At 29.1% G+C, this 14,336-nt stretch overlaps 1 pseudogene; it reads right to left on the minus strand.

Moving 5' to 3' along the window:
• Positions 1-11,798: 11,798 nt before the first annotated feature.
• Positions 11,799-12,401, minus strand: LOC126553535 (uncharacterized; annotated as a pseudogene).
• Between the last annotated feature and the right edge of the window lie 1,935 nt (positions 12,402-14,336).

Consider the following 14,336-nt stretch of genomic DNA (forward strand, 5'->3'; position numbering starts at 1 on the left):
TTGAAATATATTTTGGAAATCTATTTTAAGCCAAATTAACTTAAAATTATTTTTTTTAATAAATAAATAGATACTATAATACTGTGATTTAACATTATACATTTTAAAAATAACAATTAAAGTTCTACTCAAAAGAACAAATTATTTAGACTTTATACCAAGAAAAAAATATTTATGAACACATATTATTTTTGTAGTACAGAAAGTATTATAGTATTTATTCATTTTTTTTTTTTTTTAGTGAAAAACAGCGAATTAAACAAAAGTTGTCAAATATATTTGAGACACTCCACACTCAGTATAATATTATTCATTTAATTATATTTATTTTAACAACTTACCTCAATGTAAGAAATAACCTTTCTTCTACAGGTATTGCTTTTCGGAAGTTGGTATCTTGTTTTTCGATTTCGCTTCTTATAGCTTCCAAAATAATATAAAATGTCGGTTCACTCATGCGACAGTACTCGAAAACTTGATTGGATGATTTTTTAATTTACTAAATAGCGTATGAAATTCCCCTTCAGAGAGTCTATGCTTATTTATTTCATGGACCCATAAACGGTTCTTAACCAAATTTACTTTGACATCAATTAAAGCAGCACTTTCAGCCAGCAACATTTTTCGGGACGTCATCTTGGTCGACGATCGAATGAGCAAATGAAAAATAAAACGAACATGCGCCAGATAAAAATTTAGAAACGCATGTAAAATCGCTCAAGTGTCCCCATCAAAATCGCTAGTGGACATCGCGCGTGTAAAATCGCAGGAACGCTCGAAACGCAGAATCGCAGAATCGCTCCCAGTGGGGCCGCACCTATAACCTAACCTAACCTATCAGAAATTAATAAATATGACTGAAATTTGTAGAATAATTATATTATTAATACATCTACAAATTATAATTTGATATGGTATTGTAATATTATGATGGTAATATAAGCCTTGGAAAATTTTGAAGGTCCTTTAGAATAGATACCTATCTAAAAGAAAAATAGAAAACTGATAGATAACTCAAAAACACTTATTTTAATTCTTATTAAGAGAAAGTCAGCACATCATTTGGTTTCTCTCTCTAGTCTCCCTCAACATAGACAAAATACATTTACGCAGAATCTTGAGCAGAAAACAACCAACAGCATTGACAATATATTTTATTTAAAGTTCAATGAGTAACATAGCTAATGTACGTTTTAAAGTAATATTAGCCTGATTTGTAAAATAGTAAAATTTTTTTGAAAGTAATCTAGAATTAACACAATCAGTTAGAAATGGACCCTTAGGTTGACAAGGACCTTGAGAAATTATAAAACGTTTTTCTTGGCGGTTGAGTGGTTCTTAAAAATGAACTTTGTCGGTAGGAAAACGTTCACAGATTAAACTGTTAAAAATATTAGGTTCAACATTTTTAGTATTAGTAGTATCAATACTAGATATTTAAGTTGGCTCTAAGATTAAATTACTAGCACTATTAATTGTATTTAATAAAGTACCTGAGTTATCAATATCTTGTTCTTTTTCTGTTTCTTCGTAGTTTTGTTTAAAATATGTATCAATTTACGGCATCCGCTTAACCTAACCTAACTAGCAGATTTTGATACCATTATATAAATAATTAAGTACACTATTTTATTGAGTAGATATTTTCAATTTTATTAATTATTTTGAATAGACTTCGAACGACAATACAACCAAGTAATATGTTTACGTAACGATAATATTTAATCGTGTACATTTATGCCATATACGTCTATTTTATACGTATAAATAATAGTATGCAGATCTGAAGGCAAGTACTATAATACGGCGGCCAATGCCGATAACAAAAAACCACGAGAAACAGATTGCTATAAATAACGTTTAGTCGCCGTCACAGTAGTACAGTGCACCACAGAAATACAATATCTATATATTTTATAACAATGATGTACTGATATCAGATAGGGAAAATGAGAACCATTTGAAATTGAAAACTATTTTTTTATTTTTTTCGTAAATAACTGTATTTATTTATTTGTATACTTTTTTTTGTGGAACGTTGAACAATATCGGGCCCCTTCAAGCCGAGGGTCCATGGCATTTGCACACATCGCACACATGTATGATACGCCACTGACAGAATTTCATGTGGTCGAATAAAAACCGTGCCGTCACGTATGAGGTTGATAACGTGACCTGATACGTGTGGCGTTACTATAGTATGGTTCTGACATATTTAAATACATTATCTACACTTTTTCGGTGAGCCGTGAGGTGACATGATAGCACGTGAGCTCACGTGATGTGACAATAGTCTGTTCGCAGCTTAAGGTAGGAACACATTATTGTCACGTCACGTGACGTCACGTGAGCTCACATAATGATAAAAATATGCGGAGTATCGTTTATGAATATACTATAATGTGACAGAACCACACTGTTATCACGTCATATTAGTCACATCACGTCACCAAAGTTTTCCGTGAAAGCACGTTTTTATTTTCTGAACATCCGCATTTTTAGCTGTACGTCACGTCACGTTTCAATCCGAAATTCTAGTTTTTTCACCTTCGAGGTCATTTTTTTTTTTTTTAAAATGGAAGAAAAATTAATAGAACTGGTGCGAGAACATACGGTTTTATATAATCACGGATCTCGTGATTACCGTGACCAACATATACGGCAAACAGCGTGGGAGGAAGTTGGAAAGGAGCTGAATATTTCAGGCAGTAACAAATTTGTTAAATTGTTGTACTAATATTAATATTATAATATTTTTTTAACTTGCTGACTCGTCAAACCTTGTTTCGCCAGTTATGAATATTTGTGTTAACGTGCGTTAAAATATAAATAAATATTATTATTCATGATAGGTATGAATATGAAATATTTATTTGGTTTATTTAAAATTTGTAGGTACATAAAACTTTATAATATAATATAAAATTAAATAAAATATAATATAATATAAAACTCATGTGGTTTTATCGAGAAAATATTTAACGTTTTTCATTGTTTTATTATCTATGGAAGAATTTTGTTTACGTTCTAATAATAACAATGCGTTCATTTTACGGGAGTGCATAGTGAATATCACGCATAATAGAAACCTATAAATAAAGTTTTACGAAACACAATTGTGTTTATTTAACAATTACAATATATTAAATAATACATTTTTATATTTAATAAACAACGAATATTGTGATACGAAATAAAATTATGTGTTTCTTCCTTTACGAACTCTATCAAGTTGCCATGGAACACGACCAACTTCAGAAATGAAATACTCTTTGAATGCCTCTCTAACATTAAACGCCTTACGAGTACAATTTCTTCTCAAAAAATCTAAATTCGTGAGAGCTGAGTCGGTATTTTGTGTTGATGTGTCCTCTGGTTCAAAACCATTATCTGCGCACTGCAGCATATTATGCAAACAGCATGATGATAACACAATTTTGTCAACGAATTCCGGTTGTACCTCTAAGTTTTTTCTAAAACATCTCCATCGTGCCTCTAGTATTCCGAAGGCATTCTCGACTACACGTCTTGCCCGAGACAATCTATAGTTGAAAATTTGACCAATTTTATCAGATTTAAAAATTAAAAATTATTTTGTAGTTAACAATTGATAAAATTTTCAACTTTCATAGCTAAGGATTGAAAATTAAAAACGAGGTACCACGTAAGTAGGTTATTCTGTATATGTAAATTGTATATTAAATAACCAAGAAAAACGATTTCAGTTATTTTGTTGTAATTTTATAATAATATTAATTCAACTTACCTAATTCCTATAATTCCTATTTTAGGTGAAGAAATTGAATTTATTAAAGTTGATAACTAACAATTTTTAATTTAATTAAATATCATAAATAATAAATGTATAATTGTTTTTAAAATTATTATTGTGGTGTTTAATACATTATTTATAGGGCCAGCAGCTAAAGAACGCTGGGAAAAGCTAAGACGATGTTTTAGTAATGCCAGAAATAGGCAACGCGAAGAAAAAAAGAGTGGTATGGCTTTTAAAAAAAAAAGTTTATGGAAATATGAACAACAAATGGCATTTATTTTACCTTATTTAGAAAGCCGAAAGTAAGTAAAAACTACAAAACATTTATTTAAATATTTTTTTAAATAGATATACATTTTTAATTTAATTTTTAATTTTTACACACAATTTCCTTTTAAGGACACACAGTAATTTAGCGGCAGAACAAGAGGACGTTTCAGAGGAATCTGAAGTGGAAGAAAATACGCCAGTCAGAAGAAGGAAAAGAAAGTGGGCATGACTTTCAAGACAATCAAGTAAAAGATGGCAACGTGGTCGATGATACTGAAACAACGTTTACGTCAACTAAACAGCGTTCAAACGATTTGAAACTTTCACGAAACAAAAATCAAAAACGGCTAACTGATACTCCGTCTCAACAAATGGTGCAGATTTTAAAGGAAAATGCTGAGATACGTAAACGTAAATACGAAGAAAAAAACAGTATTCGCCCTCTACAATCAAGATCAACAAGTATTTTGGAGAACCTTGATGACACGGATTTGTTTTTTTTGAGTATGGCCAAGATGACTAAGCAGATGCCAAAATATGAACAAGCACAAATAAAACTTGCTTTGAGTAATTCTGTGTTATCTACAGAATTAAGTCTCAATCAACACACATCTCAATACAATTCTCAAAATCAAATGGAAACGCAATCATTTTATTTTCAATCTCCGTCTTCGGCTGACAGCATTCATACGATTACATCGCCATCAGACTATTCTAGTTTAGACAAAGAACATTCAACTAACGGTGAAAGACCAACATTACTAGAAATGACGTCTCTTTCTAATGTATAAAATAATATTATTATCTTATATAATAATGTCATAAATATATTTATAAGTACCTTACTACTAATTTGATTATTATAATATGTTAATAATTATTTCTATTTAACTATTTTCTTACCTCAAACAAACAGCTAATCTTTCTTCAGAACTAACAGCTCTCCGAAATTGAGTGTCCTGTTTTTGTATATCACTTCGAATTAATTCATGTAAGTAGTCAAATTCTTCTTTGCTCATTCTGAAATATATATGAAAACGTTTCGAACATTGGCGTAATTCTGGAACTAAATGGTGAAATTCGCCTAATTTTTCACGGTTTTTGTTAACTGCATGGACTCATGTTCGACTAGATTTAACATCTTCTTGAAGAACGATTAGAGCAGCAACAGTTTCAATTTCTTCTTCCCAGTCCGACGAACTAGTAGAGCTTGCACATTCCATTTTTTAAGTATTAATTAGGTGTGATTGAAACAAACTTCTCGAAAGACGTTACAGTGGTGACGACTGACGTAACATTGTCATAAGTGTGACTGTAATGTGTTTCTGAGCGTGATGTCACGGTTTTATTTTGTCAATGTGACAACACGTGACGTCACGTGACGTGACAATAATGTGTTCCTACCTTTAAAGAATTCAATACCAACTCCGCGAGATGGAATTCTAGGTCACAACTTCCATTTACAGAATAACGCAATAATAGATGTTGCAAATAATATATTAACTATAAATGATGATACTCGTCGAGAATTAAATAAAGATAAAATATGTTTTACATTAAAACCACGAACGAAAACAATAGGTCATATCTATATTCTATACCAATAGCTGATCCGATAATAGAAAATAAAAAATTTTAATACAAACACAAGACGTATATTGCGCTAATACTAATAAATACAGTTAAACATGGAAATACGGTAATGAGTATATTAAATATTTCTGAATTACCACAAAACATTTATGAAAACTAAAAAAATAAAATATTATACGATAATGATGTAGAATATAAATTACACGAAATAAAAATAGTAAATGATAATAACGATCGCGCAAATAAAATAAAAAGTTTAATACGTAGCGACCATTTAAATAACGAGGGACGCAAAACAATATTAGAAATATTCTAATATTTCTCTGATGTATTTCATTTGGAAAATGATTTAAATAATCATTTAAATACATTTACTAACGCCGCGGAACACATAATAAGATTACCCGTTAATCAACCACCGATATATACGGGCTGTATAGATTGCCACAGGCACAACAAAAGGAAATTGAACAACAATTAGTTAAAATGGAACAAAACCAATGGCGTAATTGGGGGGTCGCACAAATATAATGTATGGGTTGCAAAAGTATTATTTTGCAACCCCTGAAAATTTCATATTTATGGTTTATCGCTCGATACTAAAAAAAAATAAAATAAGTAATTATTTAGTTAAATAATTATCAAATAAAAAAATTTGGAGAATGAGAAAATTGAAACGATAATAATATCGATAAGAATACGATAAGTTTTAATCTAAAAATAAATTTACAATATTCGAATTAGATATAATATTATATCTTTGATCGAGATTGTTATCCATTATAATATAAAGTAAAAAAAAACTAATCTATTTTTAAATTAAAATTCTATGTCATCGTATTGTTATCGTCTTTCAGTGTTTAATATATTTTGTATATTTTAGATTTATTGACATTTTATAATATTGATTTGTCATATGTTAGTGAACGTTTATTATATTAGGCCGCTTTAGACGACCGCGTTTTCTCACGAGATAGGAACACAGCGTTCCAATCGTAAAGAAAAGAGCGGGTTTATAAATATAAAATTGGCATTTAGGAAAGCCTACATGTTTTGAACATGTTTCTGACTGGTTTTTCGAGCGTGATACTTGTTTTTACACGGAAAGTTACGTTCATAAGGCGCGTCCACATAGTATGCAAACATGAAATATAGCACATGCGAATTCATCATAAACACGAAAAACAGAGATGATGTGGACGTGTTTACAAATAGTACACACAGCGCAGACACGCGTATTTCATGATTGCGATAAAAGCGGTGTATCAAAGATATTTATAGCGACTATTGGACGGGGTTTTTCATGTTTGTACTGTTTGCACTACAAAATAATTTAAAATTATATTATTAGTTGTCACTTTGTCGTTGTGTAGTGCACAGTGTAGTTTGTGGTGTTGCTTTTATTTCGAAAAAAATGGACTTCACAGACGATCAAATTATAAACTTAATAAATGAATATGAAAAATATCCAGTTTTGTGGGATCCTAATGATAAATTTTATAAATTAAATAATAAAAAAAAGATGCATGGGATGAGATGGCTTCATTTTTCAACATAAATAGTGAAGTCCTTAAAAAAAAATGAATTCCTATCGTCGAGAGCGCCAAAAAGTAAATTCAAAAACTTCCGGAATTGGTGCCAATGAAGTTTACACATCCACGTGGTTCACCTACAATGCCTTGCAATCTTTGCACACCAAGTATCAACCTAGGCCAACTAAAAATACAATTTAAATAAGTTATTACCTTATTATACAGCAACCAGCAACTCACCTGCTTAATTTTTTTTCATTATACATATTATATCATACTAATATATTATTTTATTATTACATATATTTTTTTCAATATATTTTGATAGTTGTAATTTATTATAATTTATATGCTAACCTAACCTAACGGTCCATATGGTCATATGGTTGCTGAACAACTACAGCCAGTTATTGGCATACATAGTATTTAATTTAGAACAGAATTAGATAGATTAATTAATTTATTATAAATAATGTATTTAAGTTGTAATATTATGAGCAAAATTAACATTTTTTTTAATCATTGTTTTAAAATTGATCTTACCAAGCTACTCGACCATTTGTGTGAAAGTAATTTGCAAATTCGTCCCTAATTGACTGACTGGTTTGTGAAGATTTTCGACCCACTCTTTGTAGTGGTAGTAAAGATGATGGCTGGCCTTTTCTTCTCCAATTTGCTGGTATTATTTGCCCATCTTGTTCATGATCAAATACTCCATTTGGTGTGTATATATTAGTAGATGTAGATTTTTTTCTTAAAAAATTATGTATATAGTAACATGCTAAAACAATTTTTTCGGCTTTATCAGGTTGTAAGAGCAATGGTTTTCTCAATACTCTAAATTTCGCCGAAAAAATACCAAACACATTTTCAACAACACGTCGAGCTCGGGAAAGTCTATAGTTGAACACTTTTTTCTGAACCTTTTTCTTGAACCCCAGGATAGGGTTTCATTATATTATCGTGTAATCCAAATGCACTATCCGCGACAAACACGTAAGGTACTGGCCTATATCTTTCAGGTAATGGTTGAGGATTTGGTATGCCAAGTTCACAGTTTTCCAATTTTTCACATAGGATACTATTCTTTAACACGCCTCCATCTGAGATCCTTCCCTGACACCCAACATCAGCAAACAAAAAGTTGTAGTCTGCATCCACTAATGCAAATAGTACTATACTAAAAGTGGCCTTATAATTAAAGAACTCGGTTCCAGAATGTATAATAGCTTGAAGTACAACATGTTTGCCATCCATTGATCCTAAGCAGTTTGGAAAGTTCCATTGATCAAAAATCGTTTTGATACATTTAACCACTTCTCAGGAGTCTGGGGCATCTAAACAGTATACATGCAATATTTAAAATCATGCAGATAACAATATAATTACTATTTCACGTATGACAGATTAACAAATAATAATCTACAATTTTATATTAATATTTTTTGTCAATTAAATTAAAAAATGTTTTATTTTATTATATAAAATATTAAATAGGTACATAAAAATAATTCGAAAAGTACAATATACTTATACAAAAATACATTAACACATAAAAAATTTTACAATTTTATTTTTTGTTAAATTATTTATTAGTATAAATAAAATGATAAAATTTGTATGTATATAAATGTTTAGAATTTATTAAATATTATATAATTTTATATTTATTTTATTTTAATTATAAAATATAACACCAATGTAAAGTAAATAAGCTCTAAAAATATATTATAAATGTATTTTAATTTTTAGTCAGCTGCAGATGACTCATCTGAAGACCTACTCTATGAAAACACTAACGTGAATAACGCTGAAAAAAGTTCCCAAGGAGGTATTGAAAATGTGATTAACGTGGAAACAACTGAAATTAAACAAAATGAAGTAAGCCCAAATAAAGGGCCTAAACGCAAGGTATTTGCATCTCCCAAAAAACTATTTAAAAAAAAGAAATCTTCATCGGATGACCATAAATTGGACGTAGCTTGGAATATACTGCAGTATTTTTCAAAAAATAAACAAACGAAAGATCAATTTGAAACATTTGGTCAATATATCGCAGAGAAATTAAGGCAGATGGACTCGGACTCATGCATTCAAGTCAAAAAATCAATAAACGACATAACATATGAAGCAGAATTAGGAAATTATCGATCATTTCATCAGCGACAATCTAATTTGAACTTTCCATCATGGATATCGACTTTCCAAAACTCTGTTCACTCATCTCCAAGTTCATTAATTTCTCACTCATCTCCAGGTTTTATATTTCTCAGCCATCTTCAGGTTCTTATATCTACTTCAGAACCATTACTATCTACTACACCTCTATTATCCGAGTCAACAATGTATAACTTAATAGATCATCTTGGACCAAATATAAATCATATATAAAATAAAACTGATTACCATGACCTCCTACAAACAGAACAACACAAAAATATATATAAGATTTATTACACACAAAACGTTAACTAAACTAAAGCAGATAAAGCTAGGAAAGCCGTTTTTTTTTTTGTTTTATAATTTAAGCTTGTTTTGTTTTTTTAATTGAAAGTATCTAATTTTTTTTATCTTACTAAAAGCTAAAAACGCTATAAGTACCTAACAATTTTTTTTAATTGTATACTAAAACTTAAAAATACATTTTTATTTGTTTAATTACATAGTATGACAATAATTTTTTAAAACGTGTTAATAAAATTTTATCAATACAAATAGTTATTCAAATATTTATTAAAATACTATAATATATACACTACTAATACTGTATAATATAATGTGTAATGTATTCATATACTTTACCTGTATATATTCACTCAATACTTCAATGAGAGCTTCACAAACTTGTGGTATAATATTTGAAATAACTTGTTTCGAAAATTTAAACAAGTAAGCAAGACTGTGAAATGAATCACCACTGGTTAAGTATCGCAGAGTGACAAGGAATCTTTCATTTGCAGGTATAGCTTTTCTAAAATGCAAATCACTTTTTGCGATCTTGGGTCCAATCAATTTAAGTAGCATTTCAAAATCACTATTGTTCATTCGACAAAAATTTGAAAAATGAATAGCTTCGTTCATTTTTAAATAATTTAATAAATCTGTCCCACTATAACATACGCGGTTTTTAAAAATATCACTGACCCAAAACCGGTGTTTTTTTTTTAGTTTTTTTTTTTAATAATACTACTCTTCATCGTCAGTATCGATCATTTTGAAAATAACTAAAAAGCACAACCACTCTGCATTAACACCGAAACTGAACTACGGGTTCACAATCTTTGTTTTGTCATTCATGATTCATGGACAACATTAAAATCAAAAACATCAAACACTATGTGTACGATGAACGTGTGTGTAGTGTGTAATGTTTGCAAACATAACATATGATTCAAGTGCGTGAGCTATATTTCATGTTTGCATACTATGTGGACGCGCCTATAGGTTATCGTTCACGATTTGCGCTTATACTGCACTGCGTAAGCGTAACACGCGTACTCAATAGTATAACAACAGGTTTAAATAGTAAAAACTTAAACTAGTAGTTAACAGTTCCGTAATAAATATAATTATAATAATAAAAAGTTATTTTAGTTACTGGTTTGGTGCGTTTTGTGATTGACGATTTACGGTTTACGAATTTTTCTTCTATTTTTCTATTTCGACAACATGACTGACTCAAGATATCTATCAAAGGAATTTATTACAGAATTTTTAGAAAAATACCGCGAGTTTCCATGCTTATGGAAAATCGAATCGAAGGATTATACAAATAAAAACTTAAAAAATAAAGCCTACGACGAGTTACTAACAGTGTAAGAAAATAAACCCGGAAGCCAATCGGGATTTTGTTGTTAAAAAAATCCTAAGTTTTAGAGGATCTTTTCGAAAAGAATTGAATAAAGTTGAAGATTCTAAATGAAGTGGACGATCAGCAGATGATATTCATGTCCCGACCTTGTGGTATTACCATTTGCTGGAATTTGCTGTTGATCAAGAACTTCCCACTGATAGTGTCAACAATTTTAATAATATCGGAGTGGACGTTTTAGATATTACATATGGTGATATTACAGATCAGGTAAGACAAAAATATGTTTTATATTTAATTATCTTATAATATTGTAATTATATTTATATAATATTATACTAGCAACAAGCTTATTCATTTTACTATTGTATTCTTTAGTAAATAAATATATATATTAAATATGTCATATACTCATTTATGTATATATATAAAACCAGTATGATGAGTATAAGTATATACGATTTAAATTTATAGGTAGGTATACCATTATTATTAATATTTATTACACATTTTATATAAAAAGAGAAGGACCATAAACATGAAACATACTTAGTTATATTAAATATAGGTAGTGAGTATAATTAGGTAATTGTATAATTTTATCAAGCTCTTCCGGCTTTTAACATATCTCCTTGAAATTCAACTGATCCTTCATTATTATAAAAGTGAATGTATCTATCTCTGTTTAATTTGGCATCATCAAAAACATTTTTGGTACGTGTATGTTGTAGTCCAGGAAGTTCATTCTTACAATTTTCTCTCCAATCACCATTTTTTAATATTAAGTTGTTGTTATCTAGTCTATCAAACGGTAACGTATGAACTTCCTCGTTTTCGTAAGAAGTTATGAAGTGCGCATGTCGCTAACACTGCATATAATGCCTTTTCGGGGCATAAGTGAATAGCTCCTTGTAATAAACTAAATCTTGATGAGATAAGTCCAAAGGTGTTTTCAACATAGTTCCTTGCCCTAGACAGTCTATAATTAAATATTCTTTTTTCTTCTGTTAATTCACGTTGAGGATACGGTCTTATCATGCAGAGCAAAACCTTCATCACTAAGGAAAACAAAATTTAAATTGTTTACCATTTCATTATTATCTGGAAGTTCTAATTTTCCTTTTTTTAATTCCTCGTAAATACTAGTGAATTCTATGATACCTGCGTCGGATAATCTAACCATTTTTTCCCACATCGACGTAAATGCTTTCATAATTGCTAATACAATCGCTATCAAAACAATACTATAAAATCTTTTATAGTTGTAGTATTGGGCCCCAGTCCCGGGAGGTTGTATTATTCGTATGTGTTTTCCATCGATTGAACCACCACAGTTTACAAATTGCCATCGATCACAAAATTCCATCGAAATAGTTTTCCATTCTTTTTTCGTTGTAGGGAACTAAAACAAGATTTTTTGTGAAAATGTATTTATATTGGACACTGCTGTATATTAAAATATTATTGTCATTATTAGGGCTGTGAATTAAATGCACTAAAATATCTTAAAAATGTCAAAAAAAAAAATGCAATAAAATATGCACTTGGAATTCAATAAAATGTAATATTAAATGTTAAAAATTATAGCATAAGATGCACTTAAAATTGTTTTTAATTTAATTTTTATATTTATATTGATATTATAGAATATTAAACATTAGTACCTACATTACATATTATAAAAATGTGTTCATTTAATAAAAAATAATAATAATAATAATAATGATTGAATTTGAGTTTCACGTGACATTATTTATTAAAATTTTTAAAACTATTAAAAAAAAAAAAAAAAACCAGATGTTATTTGGCGGAATTTTATTTAAAATGCAAACATATGCAAAATAAAAGTTTCATAAATCGATTTGTTATGTCAATTCTAGTTCAATTTAATATATTACTTATTTGTAGTAAAATAAATAAAATCGTATAAATTCAATTTAAATATTTAACTTTTTAAACTATCGTTTAAATATATTTATATAGGGCTATTCAAGTATACAAACTCAAAATATAAGTAATGATGTGGATGATGAAAATACACAAGTTGAACGAATAGCGACAAAATACTTTACTAGTATTCCTCATGTCGTTCCAAAAAAGAAAAAGAAAGCCAACGATGTTCAAAAGGATTTTTTTAAATTATGTTCAAAAGCGTTATCCAAAGATGATATCGATGAATATGATGCTATTGGGATAAATGTTGCTTCGAAACTGATGAGAATGAATCCGACACAATCTATTTATGCAGATTCACTTATTAATAAAGTACTGTAACGAGAAATATATAGCACTCCCAATAATTATGCGATACAGCGCGTCCCGCCGTTAATACAACAACTATAATTACGATGTTTCGTGACCACCACGTACATACTGTTCACCATAAATGGTGCTTATGAGCAGCACGCATTAATTGGTTGCTGTGGCCGCGGTTCAGGTAAAACAAATATAATGTATAATCTAATCACTCATGAAAACCGAATAAGATTTGAAAATATTTATTTATACTCAAAAACTTCTAATCAAGAAAAATATGTTTTATTAAAAAAAAATAATAGATGATATAAAAGGTGTTAACATTTTTATATTTTCAGACGCTGATAAAGTTATAAAACCGAATTTAACTAAAAAGAATTCTGTAATAATTTTCGATGATGTTTTATGTGGTCCGCAGTCGATAATATGAGAATATTTCGGAATATGTAGACATTCAGGTGCTAGCTCTGTATTCTATTTAGCACAAACATATTCTAAAATTCCGAAGCAACTGGTAAGAGATAATTCAAATTTATTAATAATTCTAAAACAGGATGATACAAGTTTAAAACATATAATCAATGATCATTCATCAGCGGATATGGATTTCTCAGAATTTCTCATTTCATAGTGATTACGGATTTATGGTTATTGATAAAACACGTGAAATGAATGAAGGTAGATATAGATGTGGTTTTCATACTTTTATTAAAAAAATAAGTATATAAATATAGTTGTAATATAGACAAAATCTACATAGTATTATCTTTAGTTGAAGGAAACAAATATATTAAGTTCATTATTCTCAATGAATAAAGATAAAGTTTTGTTAAAAAATTTTATATTATGAAAAAAAATATCAAACGTAAAATAATGAACATGAAGCGTGGTGTTATAGATTCTTATAACTATTTTTTGCGAAACATTTGTACCTATACTAAACAATTGACTTCAATTCCAGAAAAAAACACTTCATTTATTTCTGACACTACTAAAAAGAAGATACCTTGATCACTACTAATGGAGATAGCGAAAACGAATCAAATTCATCGTTTGATAATTTTTTAATTTCTAATCCTAAATTACAACGGTATGATAA

This window comes from Aphis gossypii, unplaced genomic scaffold (assembly GCF_020184175.1).
Source record: "Aphis gossypii isolate Hap1 unplaced genomic scaffold, ASM2018417v2 Contig00254, whole genome shotgun sequence".
In the NCBI taxonomy this organism is placed as follows: Eukaryota; Metazoa; Arthropoda; class Insecta; order Hemiptera; family Aphididae; genus Aphis; species Aphis gossypii.